At 44.5% G+C, this 14,366-nt stretch overlaps 1 pseudogene across 1 annotated transcript; it reads left to right on the forward strand.

The window, feature by feature from the left end:
* The first annotated feature begins 342 nt into the window (after positions 1–342).
* Positions 343–5,753, forward strand: LOC123424356 (annotated as a pseudogene). Its single transcript, XR_006621669.1, has 8 exons — positions 343–560; positions 740–1,049; positions 1,155–1,410; positions 3,899–4,131; positions 4,378–4,502; positions 4,556–4,577; positions 4,699–4,920; positions 5,146–5,753. The product of XR_006621669.1 is annotated as a putative receptor-like protein kinase At4g00960 (transcript).
* The last annotated feature ends 8,613 nt before the right edge of the window (positions 5,754–14,366 follow it).

Here is a 14,366-nt window from a genome sequence, read left to right on the forward strand (position 1 = left end):
TAAGGGCATCTCCAATGGTTGTAAGATATTTGTTGGTAATTTTGACACATAGAATTTTTGATGATGTGTCATGCAATAAATAAGGAAAGAGAACAAGGTTGTATGTAAATTAACCAACACACTTGCACAAGCTCCAATGTAGAATGAGAGAGCACATTATTTATTACCTCGCATCTTATTGATCAAACTAGATACAATCGATTGAAGTAGTTGTATGTTAAGGCGTTGGCTGATGACATGGCATATTTTACCAACAAGCTAACCAACAACCTGTTGGAGATGCCCTAAAAGAGACTGGAGTCAAGTCAACGTCGTTTGCTTTGCTCTCTCTTGTCTGTCTGTGCAACAAGCAACGCGTTTACCTGACTGCAAGATGGTGCATCTTGCGCGCGCGTTACCTGCAGGTACGTACTCTACGCTCTCCATTAAAGGTTACAAGCTTTCGCTGGATGGATGGGATCCTCCTCCTGCACCCCACCTTCGCCGCCGACGAGCAAGCAAAGCAACCCTGCTCCATCATCGTCTTCCGTTCATTCCTTCAATTCTCCAGCTACACTGAGGTCAGTGCTACGACCCCATCATCTATCTTGCTTAATCCGTTGCTTTTTCCTACATACCTATAGGTAGGTTCTACAAAAAGTTGTATCCACTAGTTCACTCTAGCGATCGGTCGGCTAAAATCATGTTAAGAATAGGATTTTCCCTCCATGGCCGCCTGAATGTTTTTTTTTGGTTCCAGTCAAATCGCCCTCCTCCACTGTCGGCTAAAATCAAGATCCGACGGTCCAGCAGCCATCTTCTTCCCCAGCAACAACCCTCTCCTTCCTCTGTTTTTCTTGCTCTTGTGGGTGCTTGCCCCTTCCTCTCCACCTGCTCGCCTCCCAAGAGGTCTGTTTCTCAGGAAGAAGAAGAGGATCCTCCAGTAAGCCTGTTGGGTGGGAGATAGACGCAGCATGGATTTCATCAAACTCGAGGTGCTCCAAGACATCACAAACAACTTGGCAGATGACCGGAGAGTCGGAAGCGGTGGGTACGGAGTTGTTTACAGGGTATGATCCACTAATTCTCATATCTTCTATCTCTACCTTCTCACATAGTAGTATAACGTAATGAACTGGAGGATCTGTGCCATGACAAGTGATTGATTTCATCAGGCGACGCATGATGGGCAAGAGATTGCCGTGAAGAGGCTGCATCAATTGCACGGTCTCAACGACAAGCAATTCGACAGCGAGTTTCGTAACCTTCTTAATATACGCCACCAAAATGTTGTGCGGCTAATTGGCTACTGCCACGAGTCTCGGAACAAATACATGAAGCACAAGGGGGAGCTTATCCGCGCTAAAGAGATGGAGCGAGTGCTCTGCTTCGAATATATGCACGGCGGAAGCCTCGATAAACACATTCAAGGTAACACTACTCCCTCTCTCCCAAATTACTTGTCGCAGGAAATGATTTATCTAGTAATATTTTTAGCCGTAGATACGTCCATTTTTGTGACAAGTAATTCGGGTTGGAGGGAGTATTAGTGTGGATATAAGTATTCTGTATGCAATGGACTGAAGGTTATCTCTTTGGTAGTTGCTTCATCTTGATAGGACTCAAATAGTCCCCACTCCCCAAAAAAAAAATCTTAGAACATGTATGGTTGACAATTGTCTACATACTATATTAGCTTGCCTACGTACTATATTAGTTTGCCTATCAAGATGAATGATGGGAAAATCTAATGAGCTTCGTACGCACACATGCTCTCCCGTGCAGCGGTCGCGCGCATGTGTTATACTAGCTATTTGTATTTTAAAAATAATTTATCTTTCAAACTGTTATACCAATTAATGATCCGCTTTCACCACTGACTTTATCACGACGAGATCTTTAAAACTAGATCCCATGTTAACATGTTTCGATAATTTTTGCTTTCGTCGGTACTTGTCAGATTATTATGACTTACTTGTCATATTATTTGTTATATAGTTCTGACATTAAATTAACTTGGTTATCACATTCATGAATGAGTAAAAAACTTGGTTCATTATACTTGTGCTGATTCAAGCATTAGCTTTTTTGTTATTAGTGCTTTAATACCCATTTTTTAGCTTCACAGAACATTGTAATACTTAAAAAGTATAAAATTATTGTCATGGTAACTATGTATAATTTTTGTGACAACTGTACATCCGTAAGATGACAACTATGATGACATAAATGTGGCAACTAGGAACGACGAAAAAAAATCAACGAAACGTGTCAATAAGGGATCTTATTTTGAAGGTTTTGTCGAGACGAACCTAACCGTGAAGGCGAATCTCCAATCAAATCATTAATTTGTGAGATAAAACATTTTTAAGATTGACAATAAATATGCATAAGATGTTGACTAGGACTCCAAAACGTTTTGCATGCATGCGTTGTCAAAATGCTCATTTTTCGTCATTGAGATGCATCCAAGAGTACACGTTTTTGCCGTTAGTACATTCCTGAACCTAAGAGCCGTATTTATATAATTTTTTAATCCAAAAACATGCCCTTAAACGCGATTTGCACATTGATCAGCCAGCCGCCGCACGGGAAGGCAGCCGTGCGGCGCCGCTACGTAGCGAGCTCCATGAATGATTCAAGGCGAGAGAACTTGTTCCGAGAAAGAAAGCAAGTGTGCGAGAGGAGACACACGAGGCGACTAGGGTTCCCCTCCTTCACTTCCGCCGCCGGCCTAGCCCCCGCCCCGTCCCCTTCTGTCCACCTCCTTCCCCCGTCCAGATCCTCCCTCGCGCCGCCTCCCCGGGAGGTGGCCGGGGCGGGGTTCGAGCTCCTCTCCCGCGGGCTCCCTCCTCCCCCGTCTCCCCCGGCGCTGGCGGCGGCAGCGGGCCTTCTTGTCCCCCCGTGCGCGTGCTCCCTTCCCGGGGCAGGGAGGCGGCGGCGGTGCAGCCCGGTTTGGTTGTGGTCCGGCGGCGCTGCGGCGGCGGCCGGCGGCAGGTGTGGTGTTGGCACCGCTCCTTGGCGGCGGGGCGGCGCGGTGGTGCAGGGTGGCCGGCGTCGCACCCCCGCCCAGATATGGGCTCGGCGGGCCCCATCTGGGTCCTAGAGGGCCGCCCCCGGCATGCCTCGTTGTCTACTGTGTGGTGAGGAGGAGGAGCAGCTCGGATGTGGGGCGGCGGCACCCACGGTGTACCTGCAACAGCGTGAGGGCGGGAGCTTTACGGGCCTATGAGGGCTCGGCCGGGCCTGTGGGACCACGGGCCTGGTGTGCTCCTGCTATTGCGCCAGACGGTTATTGTCGCTGACGGTGGAGGTTGAGCCCTCCCGCGTGCCTACGGTGTTGTTGCCCTAGTCCCGGCTCCGAATCATCGTCGTGATGTCCTCACTTCACGGTGTCGTGGTGAGACGGCGTGGGGGTTGGTTTGGTGGCAGGCTCCGGAGTGCCCGAGGTGCGGGTTGGGATCAGGGGAAACCCCTGTCGGCATGGCCGACACCGGCGCGGTGGCGCCTGTGGGTGCCACCTGACCTTCCGGGAGGGCGTCGAGGGCTACCCTTCCTCTCGCCTCGTCGTGTACCGGGGGAAATCCTTGGCAGCAGCGTCGTCATCATCGCGATCCTTTTTTGAAGGTGTTAATTGGTGCCGGCGCTTCAGAGTCTTGGAGCCTAGTGGAGGATCCCCGGTGGATGCAGCGGTCACAAGGCTTCTTCTTTTTTGTTGATCCGCCGTTGTCGCCATTTATTTCTTTTGCTCTTTCTCTCTCGTTTTTTTTGGACATGACTGTGCTGCTTCCGCCCGAGCACCTATTCCTGAATGGTTCGGTTGGTTGCTTTGTAATACAAAACGGAGGGAAACCCTTTCTCAAAGATGAATGATTCAATACTTCATTTCAGATGTGTTTTTTGCTACTACTAATTGCAGATGAATCTTGTGGGCTTGAGTGGCCAACATGTTTCAAGATTATTAATGGGACCAGTGAGGAACTACATCACCTTCACACCTCGCAGGGAAAACCTATTTTCCATCTGGATTTAAAGCCTGGTAATATTTTGCTGGATGAAAGTATGACACCCAAAATTGGAGACCTTGGTTTGTCAAGGCTCGTTGCTTCAACAAAAACACGACAAACAGAGATGCGTGATGGAACGCTGTAAGTAGATCGATCGCACTCCATGGCATTTATTTATTCTAAATTATTTCCCATGTACTCCCTCCGTTCCTAAATATAAGTCTTTTTAGAGGTTTCACTAGAGGACTACGTACGGATGTATATAGACATACTTTAGAGTACAGATTCACTCATTTTGCTCCGTATGTAGTCCCTTAATAAAATCTCTTAAAAGACTTATATTTAGGAACAGAGGGAGTATGTCTTTGACCAATTAGCCATATCAATCCAGGGATTCATGCCACAGGAGTACGTTGACAGTGGCTTGATTTCAAAGAAGTTTGACGTGTTCAGTTTGGGCGTCATAATTATAAAAATGTTGGCCGGGGAGAAGAGCTACTATCGTCGTTCTGAAACGTCTCCCGAACAGTTTTTTTTTTTTTTTTTTTTTTTTTTTTTTTTTTGCGTAGGCCCGAACAGTTTATTGAGCGTGTAAGAAAAGTATTCTCTTCTTATGCCAATAACCCATATACATATCTTTCGATACGTATGTTAGCTCTATTTTTAGCTTTGCAAACTTTCTTGTATCTTTATGCCCCAATTATGGATGCAGGTAAGAGAAAACTGGATGAAGAAGTTGCAGGCAAAGCCTGGATATTCCTCGCAAGAAATAGACATACTAGGAGTGACTTCATGTGTTGAGGTTGCAGTAAAGTGTGTGGACATGGACCGAAGCAAAAGACCATGCATCCAGCAGATCGTCCATGAACTGGAGGAACTAGAAGCTAAGCTTAAAACAATTTCACTAGCTCCTGATGTGTCAAAAACTGTCCAGGTACGTTTCACCACTGGGAAGACATGGGAGCCACTCCTCTGCTTTGCAAGGTCCCTGCAACTTTTCCTTAATCTTTTGCAATCCTCTGTTTTGCATGGTCCCTGCAACTTTTCTTTAATCTTTTGCAATCATCTGTTTGTCAAAATTATGTTGAATTTGTATCTGCTTAACGATGTTTTCTCTAACTGGCCACACTAATTTACCACTTCTTCTTTCCCTTTGCAGCGAAGCTGTGACACGAACATTCTCTCGGTGGATCCAACCATGGAGGTGCGGTTCCTCTTTGAGCTAAGGAAGGAGGCGTCGTGCTGCCTGCAGCTGACCAACAAGACGGGTGGCTTCATCGCATTCAACATATTGATCAATGAGAACAATTACATTGTGCGGCCAAGCCAAGGGACCATCCCGCCGTGCTCCAGGCGTTATGTCGTCGTGATGCTACGGGCGAAGGAGGCGGCTCCGCCGTACATGCGGTGCGATGACATGCTCCTCGTGCAGAGCACTGGCGTTAGCCAAGATCTTGGTGATATGAACTATCGAGAATTGTTCAAGACGGCCATGGGGAATGAGGTGGTTGATGTGGTGAAGCTGCCGATCGCTTATGTTACATTGGACCAGTAGTAGAGCATTCTCCACCAGGAACTGAGAATAGCTCAGGTGGTAAAGCGCCGTGTTAGTAAATTCACACAGTTCTTGAGTTGTTGTTTGTTGATGGGTGTTCTCTTTTAGGTCTTGAGTCGATTGTTTGTTCTTCGATTATGCTGTCTTCGATTAGTTGATGTGGTGCAACTCCGATCGTTTGTTATTCGATTATATGTTATCGTCCATTGGTTGACGTGGTGCAGCTTCCGATCATTTATGTCATGTTGGACCAGTAGTTTCCTCCATCAGGAACAGAGAATAGCTCGGTTGGTAAAGCGCCGTGTTGGTAAATTCAGATAGCTCTTGAGTTGTTGCTTGCGTAAGGGTGTTCTTTTTAGTTCTAGTTGATAGTTTGTTTTGGGATCCCGACATTCACCACATACGTGGCATACTAGACATCCGTTCACATATCATGTGAGGCGTATGGAGGAGGCAGCCCACACGGGCTGTGTGTGGGCGAACAATAAAATTGCCCACATATGTGCGTGCAGCTACTTCATACCACCCGTTCAAATAGTATTCCCTTCGTCTCGTTTTATAAGTTATCTTACGAAAATCAAATAATCTCAGAACACTTAGGCAAGGTGCATTAACTGTCACCCCGTTTTTTGTTTTCTCACATGATTAAAGGAATCACCAATAAGAAATATGGGGCAATGTATGTTTTTGATGACTTAAGACTAATTAGCACGACATGCACTGGTCAATTCATTGCATGCAATGGTATTAATTAACAAATCAATATTAACTTCTCTCTTTTTCCTCTTCGTCTTGGTCGCGATGCACAACCTAAGATGACCTATACATCGAGACGGAGGGAGTACTACTCATCATCACCCACACGTGTGGCACGAAGCAAATCTGCCCACACATCCTGACGCAGCTATGTTAGTTATCTGCAGGATGACATTTTAGTTACCCTCAAGGATGACAACTCTAGTTACCCGAGATGGTAAATGTAGTTGTAAAAGCATGGCAACTCTTTCTGTTTTGGTTAAATATAGATACCCGTGGGATGGCACTTTAGTTATTAGTTTCGATGTGTGTTTACCTACTTGTTGCATGAAGTCCAATCATAGTTGCCATGTATGGTAGATCGTAGTTGCCATGTGTGTTTACCTGGTTGCCAGAAACGCTCAACTACAGTTGCCATCTAGCAAAGAATCATAGTTGCCATATGTGTTTACATAGTTCTCACATACGCGCAACTGTAGTTGCCATCTAGCAACGTACGAGCGTCATGTGAGTGAAGAATAGTTCGCCCACACGCATGGACCAGGTGGTCCCTGTGTGGGCAGAAACTGCTTCGCCCACACGGCGCAACTGGCAGCCGCGTGTTGTGGGTCGTGTGGGCGAATTCTCCAATGCCCACACACGATGATGCCTACGTGGCACTGAAATTTTAACAAATCCTTTAAGATACATTCAAAACAGAATCAACGTGCATGGACGCGTGTGGGCGAATTGCAAACTCATCCTTGTACTGTGTTTGTACGCGATAAGAATGATACTCTTCCACTCGTGATGAGCCCTTCCTTGCAGATATATCATTTAGGAGAGATTTGATTGCCCCCCGCCTTGTGCCATGGCAACATTTTCTATTTCATTTGGATTCTATTAACTTGACACAATGAAGGAATGTGTTTTGGTGAATCTTGCCACATCTGGATCCTTCATAGTTTACTCTATGTACCGCGCACTCTCATACAAAAAATTTCACTGGATAACAATAAACAAAACTGGAAATCAAAGATGTCACTAAAGTAAATAGTTTCATGTGATATCTTTGGAGAGTAGTTGTGCTAACTAAAGACAACCTCGCTCGACACAACTGGAAAGAAAGCAAGAAGTATGTATTCATGACGAGATAATCAAATATTCTTTTTAATGCAAGTTTGCCTGCTCTACATGGCCAGTCGTCCAAATAGGTAAAATTTGTATCCATCAACAAAGGTTGTCAATATATATGGCCACTGACTTGATGAAATATCAAATACGTTCAATACACTACTACTGGTGGGAACATCTGCCTTACTATGGTCTATGGTTGCTTTGTCTATGTCAAAATGATTGTGATTTTAATGACAGAATCTCTTCTCCTATTCAGGTTATTTACTATTGTACGCATTGGCTTTGTAGGTAGTATCAATTGATGTTCAAGACGGTGTGTGATTGGAATGGATGGCCAGTGAGGTTTTTACCCGACATGGGTGGTAGCATAATCCCTGAATCGGTCCATCTTCTCCGTCGACATAGGCATAGTTTCGGTCTGGTATGGCTTTACTGTTGCCGCTTTGTCATTTCTATATAACTAGTGGAAAACGGGCCTTTGGCCTGGACCCTTTAGTCCCGGCCTGCCTCTGGGCCGGGACTAAAGGCCCGGCCACGTCGCCCCAAATCGCAATGCCTCCCACGAGGCTTTAGTCCCGGCCCATAAGGAGCCTTTAGTCCTGGTTTGTGTCCCAAACCGGGACTAAAGGGCTACGCAGTGTGCAGCCCGCATGTGCGCCATCTTTCAAACCGGGACTAAAGTCCTCTGCCTATATATAGCACAGCCCCCCTCTCCCCTCTTCCTTGCATTTTTCTTGGATGAAAGAGTGTGGGTGTGCGCTAGCTCTCCATTTTTTTTATGCACTAGAGGTGTTTGTTGAAATGTGTGTTAGAGCGATGCCGCTTCAGTTCACCGAACACAACTACGATATGAGATGCCTGAGCCACGCTTAAACCTCTTCCTCTTTATTTCTACTTATTCTAAAATGTTAGCAACTATATTTCCTCGTTTAGACCGTGCGGTACTAATTTTTAGGATCGTGATTTTATTTGATATACTGTCGTATAACGCAGATGAGCCATCCATGGATGTACGGTGATCGACGCACATCCGCTTACAGAGAGGGCGTGCATTCTTTTCGAGATGCAGCCGATGCGAACAAGCATGGTGGTGGCTTTATGTTTTTTCCATGTGTTGAATGTCAGAATGAGAAGGATTACACTTCCTCAAGAGTCATTCAGAGCCACCTGCTTCGGTCCGGTTTTATGTCGGGCTATAATGTTTGGACCAAGCACGGAGAAAGAGGGGTTATGATGGAAGACGACGATGAAGAAGAAGAGAACGATGATGACAAGTACCGATCTATGTTCCCTGAGTATGCTGATACCGCAATGGAAGACAATGAAGAAGAAGATCAGGATGAAGAACGGGAACCAGATGAGCCCGCTGATGATCTTGGCCGGGTCATTTCTGATGCACGGCGAGGTTGCGACACAGAAAAGGAGAGGTTGCAGTTCGAGCAGATGTTACAGGACCACAACAAATTGTTGTACCCAACTTGTGAAGATGGCCAGAAGAAGCTGGGTAGCACACTGGAATTGCTGAAGTGGAAGGCAGAGACCGGTGTGACCGACTCGTCATTCAAAAAGTTGTTGGTACTGATGAAGATGCTTCCAAGAAAGAACGAATTGCCCGCCAGCACGTACGAAGCAAAGAAGCTTGTCTGCCCTCTAGGATTAGACGTGCAGAAGATACATGCATGCCCTAATGACTGCATCCTCTACCGCGGTGAGAAGTACGAGAATATGGATAAATGCCCGGTATGCACTGCATTGCGGTATAAGATCAGAGAAGATGAACCTGGTGATATTGAGGGCGAGCCACCCAGGAAGAGGGTTCCTGCCAAGGTGATGTGGTATGCTCCTATAATACCATGGTTGAAACGTCTGTTTAGAAATAAAGATCATGTGAAGTTGTTGCAATGGCACATGGAAGATCGTATGAAAGACGATAAGTTGAGGCACACCGCTGATGGTCGGCAGTGGAGAAAAATCGAGAGAGAGTTCCCGAGATTTGCAGCTGACGCAAGGAACTTATGGTTAGGTCTGAGTACAGATGGCATGAATCCTTTTGGGGAGCAGAGTTGCAGTCACAGCACCTGGCTCGTTACTCTATGTATCTACAACCTTCCTCCTTGGTTGTGCATGAAGCGGAAGTTCATTATGATGCCAATGCTTATCCAAGGTCCAAAGCAACCCAGCAACGATATTGATGTGTACCTAAGGCCATTAGTTGATGAACTTTTACAGCTGAGGGCCGAACCAGGTGTACGCGTGTGGGATGAGCACAAACAAGAGGAATTTGACCTTCGAGCGTTGCTTTTCGTAACCATCAATGATTGGCCTGCTCTTAGTAACATTTCAGGACAGTCAAACAAGGGATACAATGCATGCACGCACTGTTTGGATCAGACAGAAAGTATATATCTGGACAAATGTAGGAAGAATGTGTACCCGTACAATCGTCGTTTTCTTCCGCCCAAGCATCCCTTAAATAAAAAAGGCAAGCATTTCAATGGCAAGGCAGAACCCCGGGGAATCCTGTCATCCGTACTGGTGCTGAAGTATTTGATATGGTCAAAGATTTAAAAGTAATCTTTGGAAAGGGTCCTCGCAGCCAACCTGTTCCTAACGGCCCTGATAAGTGCGTACCCATGTGGAAGAAGAAATCTATATTTTGGGAGCTACCCTACTGGGAAGTCCATGAGGTCCGCTCGGCAATCGACGTGATGCACCTGACGAAGAATCTCTGCGTGAATATTCTAGGCTTCCTGGGCTTGTATGGGAAGTCAAAAGATACACCGGAAGCACGGGAGGACCAGGAACGTCATAAAGGAAGAGATGTCATGCATCCAGGGTAGTTTCAAGGGCGTGCCAGCTACGCTCTTACTAAGGAAGAGAAGGAAATCTTCTTTGAAGTCCTTTTCAGTATCAAGGTCCCGACTGGCTTCTCGTCGAATATAAAGGGAATCGTAAATATGAAAGACGAAAAATTCCAAAACCTAAAGTCTCATGACTGTCACGTGCTTATGACGCAATTGCTTCCAGTTGCATTGAGGGGAATTCTACCGGAAAATGTTCGCCTGGCAATTGTGAAGGTATGTGCATTCCTCAATGCAATTTCTCAGAAGGTAATCGATCGAGAAAGTCTATCAGGGTTACAGATTGATGTGGTCCAATGTTTGGTCAGCTTTGAGTTGTTGTTCCCGCCATCCTTCTTCAATATAATGACACACCTCCTAGTTCACCTAGTCGAAGAGATTAGAATTCTCGGTCCTTTGTTTCTACACAATATGTTCCCCTTCGAGAGGTTCATGGGAGTCTTAAAGAAATATGTTCGTAACCGTGCTAGGCCAGAAGGAAGCATCTCCAAGGGCTATGGAACAGAGGAGGTCATTGAGTTTTGTGTGGACTTTCTTCCTGACCTTAAACCGATTGGTGTTCCTGAATCTCAGTATGAAGGTAGGCTGACAGGAAAAGGCACACCAGGAAGGAAAGAAAAAGTATGTATGGACGGGCATTCTTTCTCTCAAACACACTACACAGTTCTACACAATTTCACCGTGGTGGCTCCATATATCGTGAGACACAAGAATATTCTACGCTCCGAAAACCCGGGGAAGGCTGACTCTTGGATTAAAGGGGAACACGAGAAGACTTTCGGCAGTTGGTTGCAGACACATCTCATGAATGACGACACCGTTGGAGATCAGCTGTACTGTTTGGCCAGGCCACCATCTTCGACTATATGTACTTTCCAAGGGTATGAGATAAATGGGAATACATTTTACACGGTTTCCTAAGATAAAACGAGCACCAACCAAAATAGTGGTGTCCGCTTTGATGCAACAGACGAGAATGGGCACTGTTTGGAAACATATTACGGGTACATAGAGGAGATATGGGAACTTGACTATGGACCTACTTTTAAGATCCCTTTGTTTTGGTGCAAATGGGTGAAGCTGACAGGAGGCGGGGTAGTTGTAGACCAAAAGTACGACATGACAACAGTGGATCTCAACAATCTTGCGTACATGGACGAACCATTTGTCCTAGCCAATGATGTCGCTCAGGTTTTCTATGTGAAGGACATGTCTACAAAAACGAGAAAAAGAAATCAACAAAAGAAGATATCGTCCGATGAGCCAAAACGCCACATAGTTCTTTCAGGGAAAAGAAACATTGTGGTAGTAGATGACAAGACAGACATGTCAGAAGATTATAATAAGTTTCATGAAATTCCGCCCTTCAAAGTGAAAACTGACCCAAGCATCCTACTGAATGATGAAGATTCTCCATGGCTACGACCGAGAAGAAAACAGAAATAATAGATAGGAATATTGGTGCAATAATGTAATAATGTATTAAACCTTTTATGTAATGCATGTATGGAATGTACTAAATTTCAAACACTTTTCATTTTCATAGTTTTGTCAAATTCCCAAATATGCAAAAAGAATTTTAATAAACCTTTGTAAGAGACGAGTTCTCGTTCGAAACGCTGATACTTCGAGAGAGATTGTCCGTTTTGTACACGAAGTGCATCCAGTTTTTGTCGTAGCCCTCTCAACTTTTTAACACATGCTATGTGGGTGAAATGATGATAGCATGCCAACTTTCAACATTTTCAGAGTCCATTTGTAGTGCTTTTCAATTTCAGGGTCAACTAGCTCAAAAAATAAGTAAATGCACGAAATATACCAAATGAAGTCAGAAATTGTTGAAATTTTGTGATGTGCCTTTGAATGGTGAATTTTGAACACACAAGAAGTATGGAGTTCAAATAAGTTCAAAAAAATGAAATCCCTTTGTAAGAGATGAGTTCTCGTTCGAAACCCTGATACTTCGAGAGAGATTGTCCGTTTTATACACGAAGTGCATCCAGTTTTTGTCGTAGCCATCTCAACTTTTTAACACATGCTATGTGGGTCAAATGATGATAGCATTCCAACTTTCAACATTTTCAGAGTTCATTTGTAGTGCTTTTCAATTTCAGGATCAACTAGCTCAAAACAAAATAAGTAAATGCACGAAGAATACCAAATGAAGTCAGAAATTGTTGAAATTTTGTGATGCGCCTTTGAATGGTGCATTTTGAATACACAAAAAGTTTGGAGTTCAAATAAGTTCAAAAAACTGAAATCCCTTTGTAAGAGATGAGTTCTCGTTCGAAACACTCATACTTCGAGAGAGATTGTCCGTTTTGTACACGAAGTGCATCCAGTTTTTGTCGTAGCCCTCTCAACTTTTTAACACATGCTATGTGTGTGAAATGATGATAGCATGCCAACTTTCAACATTTTCAGAGTTCATTTGTAGTGCTTTTCAATTTCAGGGTCAACTAGCTCAAAAAAAAAGTAAATGCACGAAGAATACCAAATGAAGTCAGAAATTGTTGAAATTTTGTGATGTGCCTTTGAATGGTGCATTTTGAACACACAAAAAGTATGGAGTTCAAATAAGTTCAAAAAAATGAAATCCCTTTGTAAGAGATGAGTTCTCGTTCGAAACCCTGCTAATTCGAAAAATGCGGATACTGACGATCGAATCTCGGGCAAGTAACATACCGAAGGACAAAGGGAATGACATACGGGTATCAGAGCTAGGTTTCCCATGCGATGTTACCCAACAGTGGTATCAGAGCTAGGTTCATGCGTAGATGTCTTCTCGAGTAGAACACAAAAGTTTTTATGGACGGTGATGTGCGTTTTGCTACCCTCCTTAGTCTTTTCTTGATTCCGCGGTATTGTTGGATTGAAGCGGCTTGGACCGACATTGCTCGTACACTTACGAGAGACTGGTTTCATCGCTACGAGTAACCCCGTTGCTCAAAGATGACTGGCAAGTGTCGGTTTCTCCAACTTTAGTTGAATCGGATTTGACCGAGGAGGTCCTTGGATAAGGTTTAATAGCAATTCATACATCGCCATTGTGGTGTTTGCGTAAGTAAGATGCGATCCTACTAGATACCCATGGTCACCACGTAAAACATGCAACAACAAAATTAGAGGACGTCTAACTTGTTTTTGCAGGGTATGCTTGTGATATGATATGGCCAACAATGTGATGTGATATATTGGATGTATGAGATGATCATGTTGTAATAGATAATATCGACTTGCACGTCGATGGTACGGCAACCGACCGGAGCCATAGGGTTGTCTTTAAACTAACGTTTGTGCTTGCAAATACATTTACTATTTTGCTATGATGTAGCTTTAGTAGTAATAGCATGAGTAGCACGACAACCCCGATGGCAACACGTTGATGGAGATCATGGTGTGGCGCCGGTGACAAGAAGATCGTGCCGGTGCTTTGGTGATGGAGATCAAGGAGCACGAGATGATGGCCATATCATGTCTCTTATGAATTGCATGTGATGTTAATCCTTTTATGCACCTTATTTTGCTTAGAACGACGGTAGCATTATGAGGTGATCTCTCACTAAAATTTCAAGACGAAATTGTGTTCTCCCCGACTGTGCACCGTTGCTACAGTTCGTCGTTTCGAGACACCACGTGATGATCGGGTGTGATAGACTCAACGTTCACATACAACGGGTGCAAAACAGTTGCACACGCGGAACACTCGGGTTAAGCTTGACGAGCCTAGCATGTGCAGACATGGCCTCGGAACACATGAGACCGAAAGGTCGATCATGAATCATATAGTTGATATGATTAGCATAGGGATGCTTACCACTGAAACTATACTCAACTCACGTGATGATCGGACTTGAGCTAGTGTAAGTGGGTCATGAACAACTCAAATGACTAGAGAGATGTACTTTTTGAGTGGGAGTTTAGCAAGTAATTTGATTAAGTTAAACTCTAATTATCTTGATCATAGTCTAAGTCCACTTTGAATATATTTGTGTTGTAGATCATGGCTCACGCGACAGTCATCCTGAATTTTAATGCGTTCTTAGAGAAAGCTAAGTTGAAAGATGATGGAAGCAACTTTGTAGACTGGGC

Source organism: Hordeum vulgare, chromosome 2H (genome assembly GCF_904849725.1).
Source record: "Hordeum vulgare subsp. vulgare chromosome 2H, MorexV3_pseudomolecules_assembly, whole genome shotgun sequence".
In the NCBI taxonomy this organism is placed as follows: Eukaryota; Viridiplantae; Streptophyta; class Magnoliopsida; order Poales; family Poaceae; genus Hordeum; species Hordeum vulgare.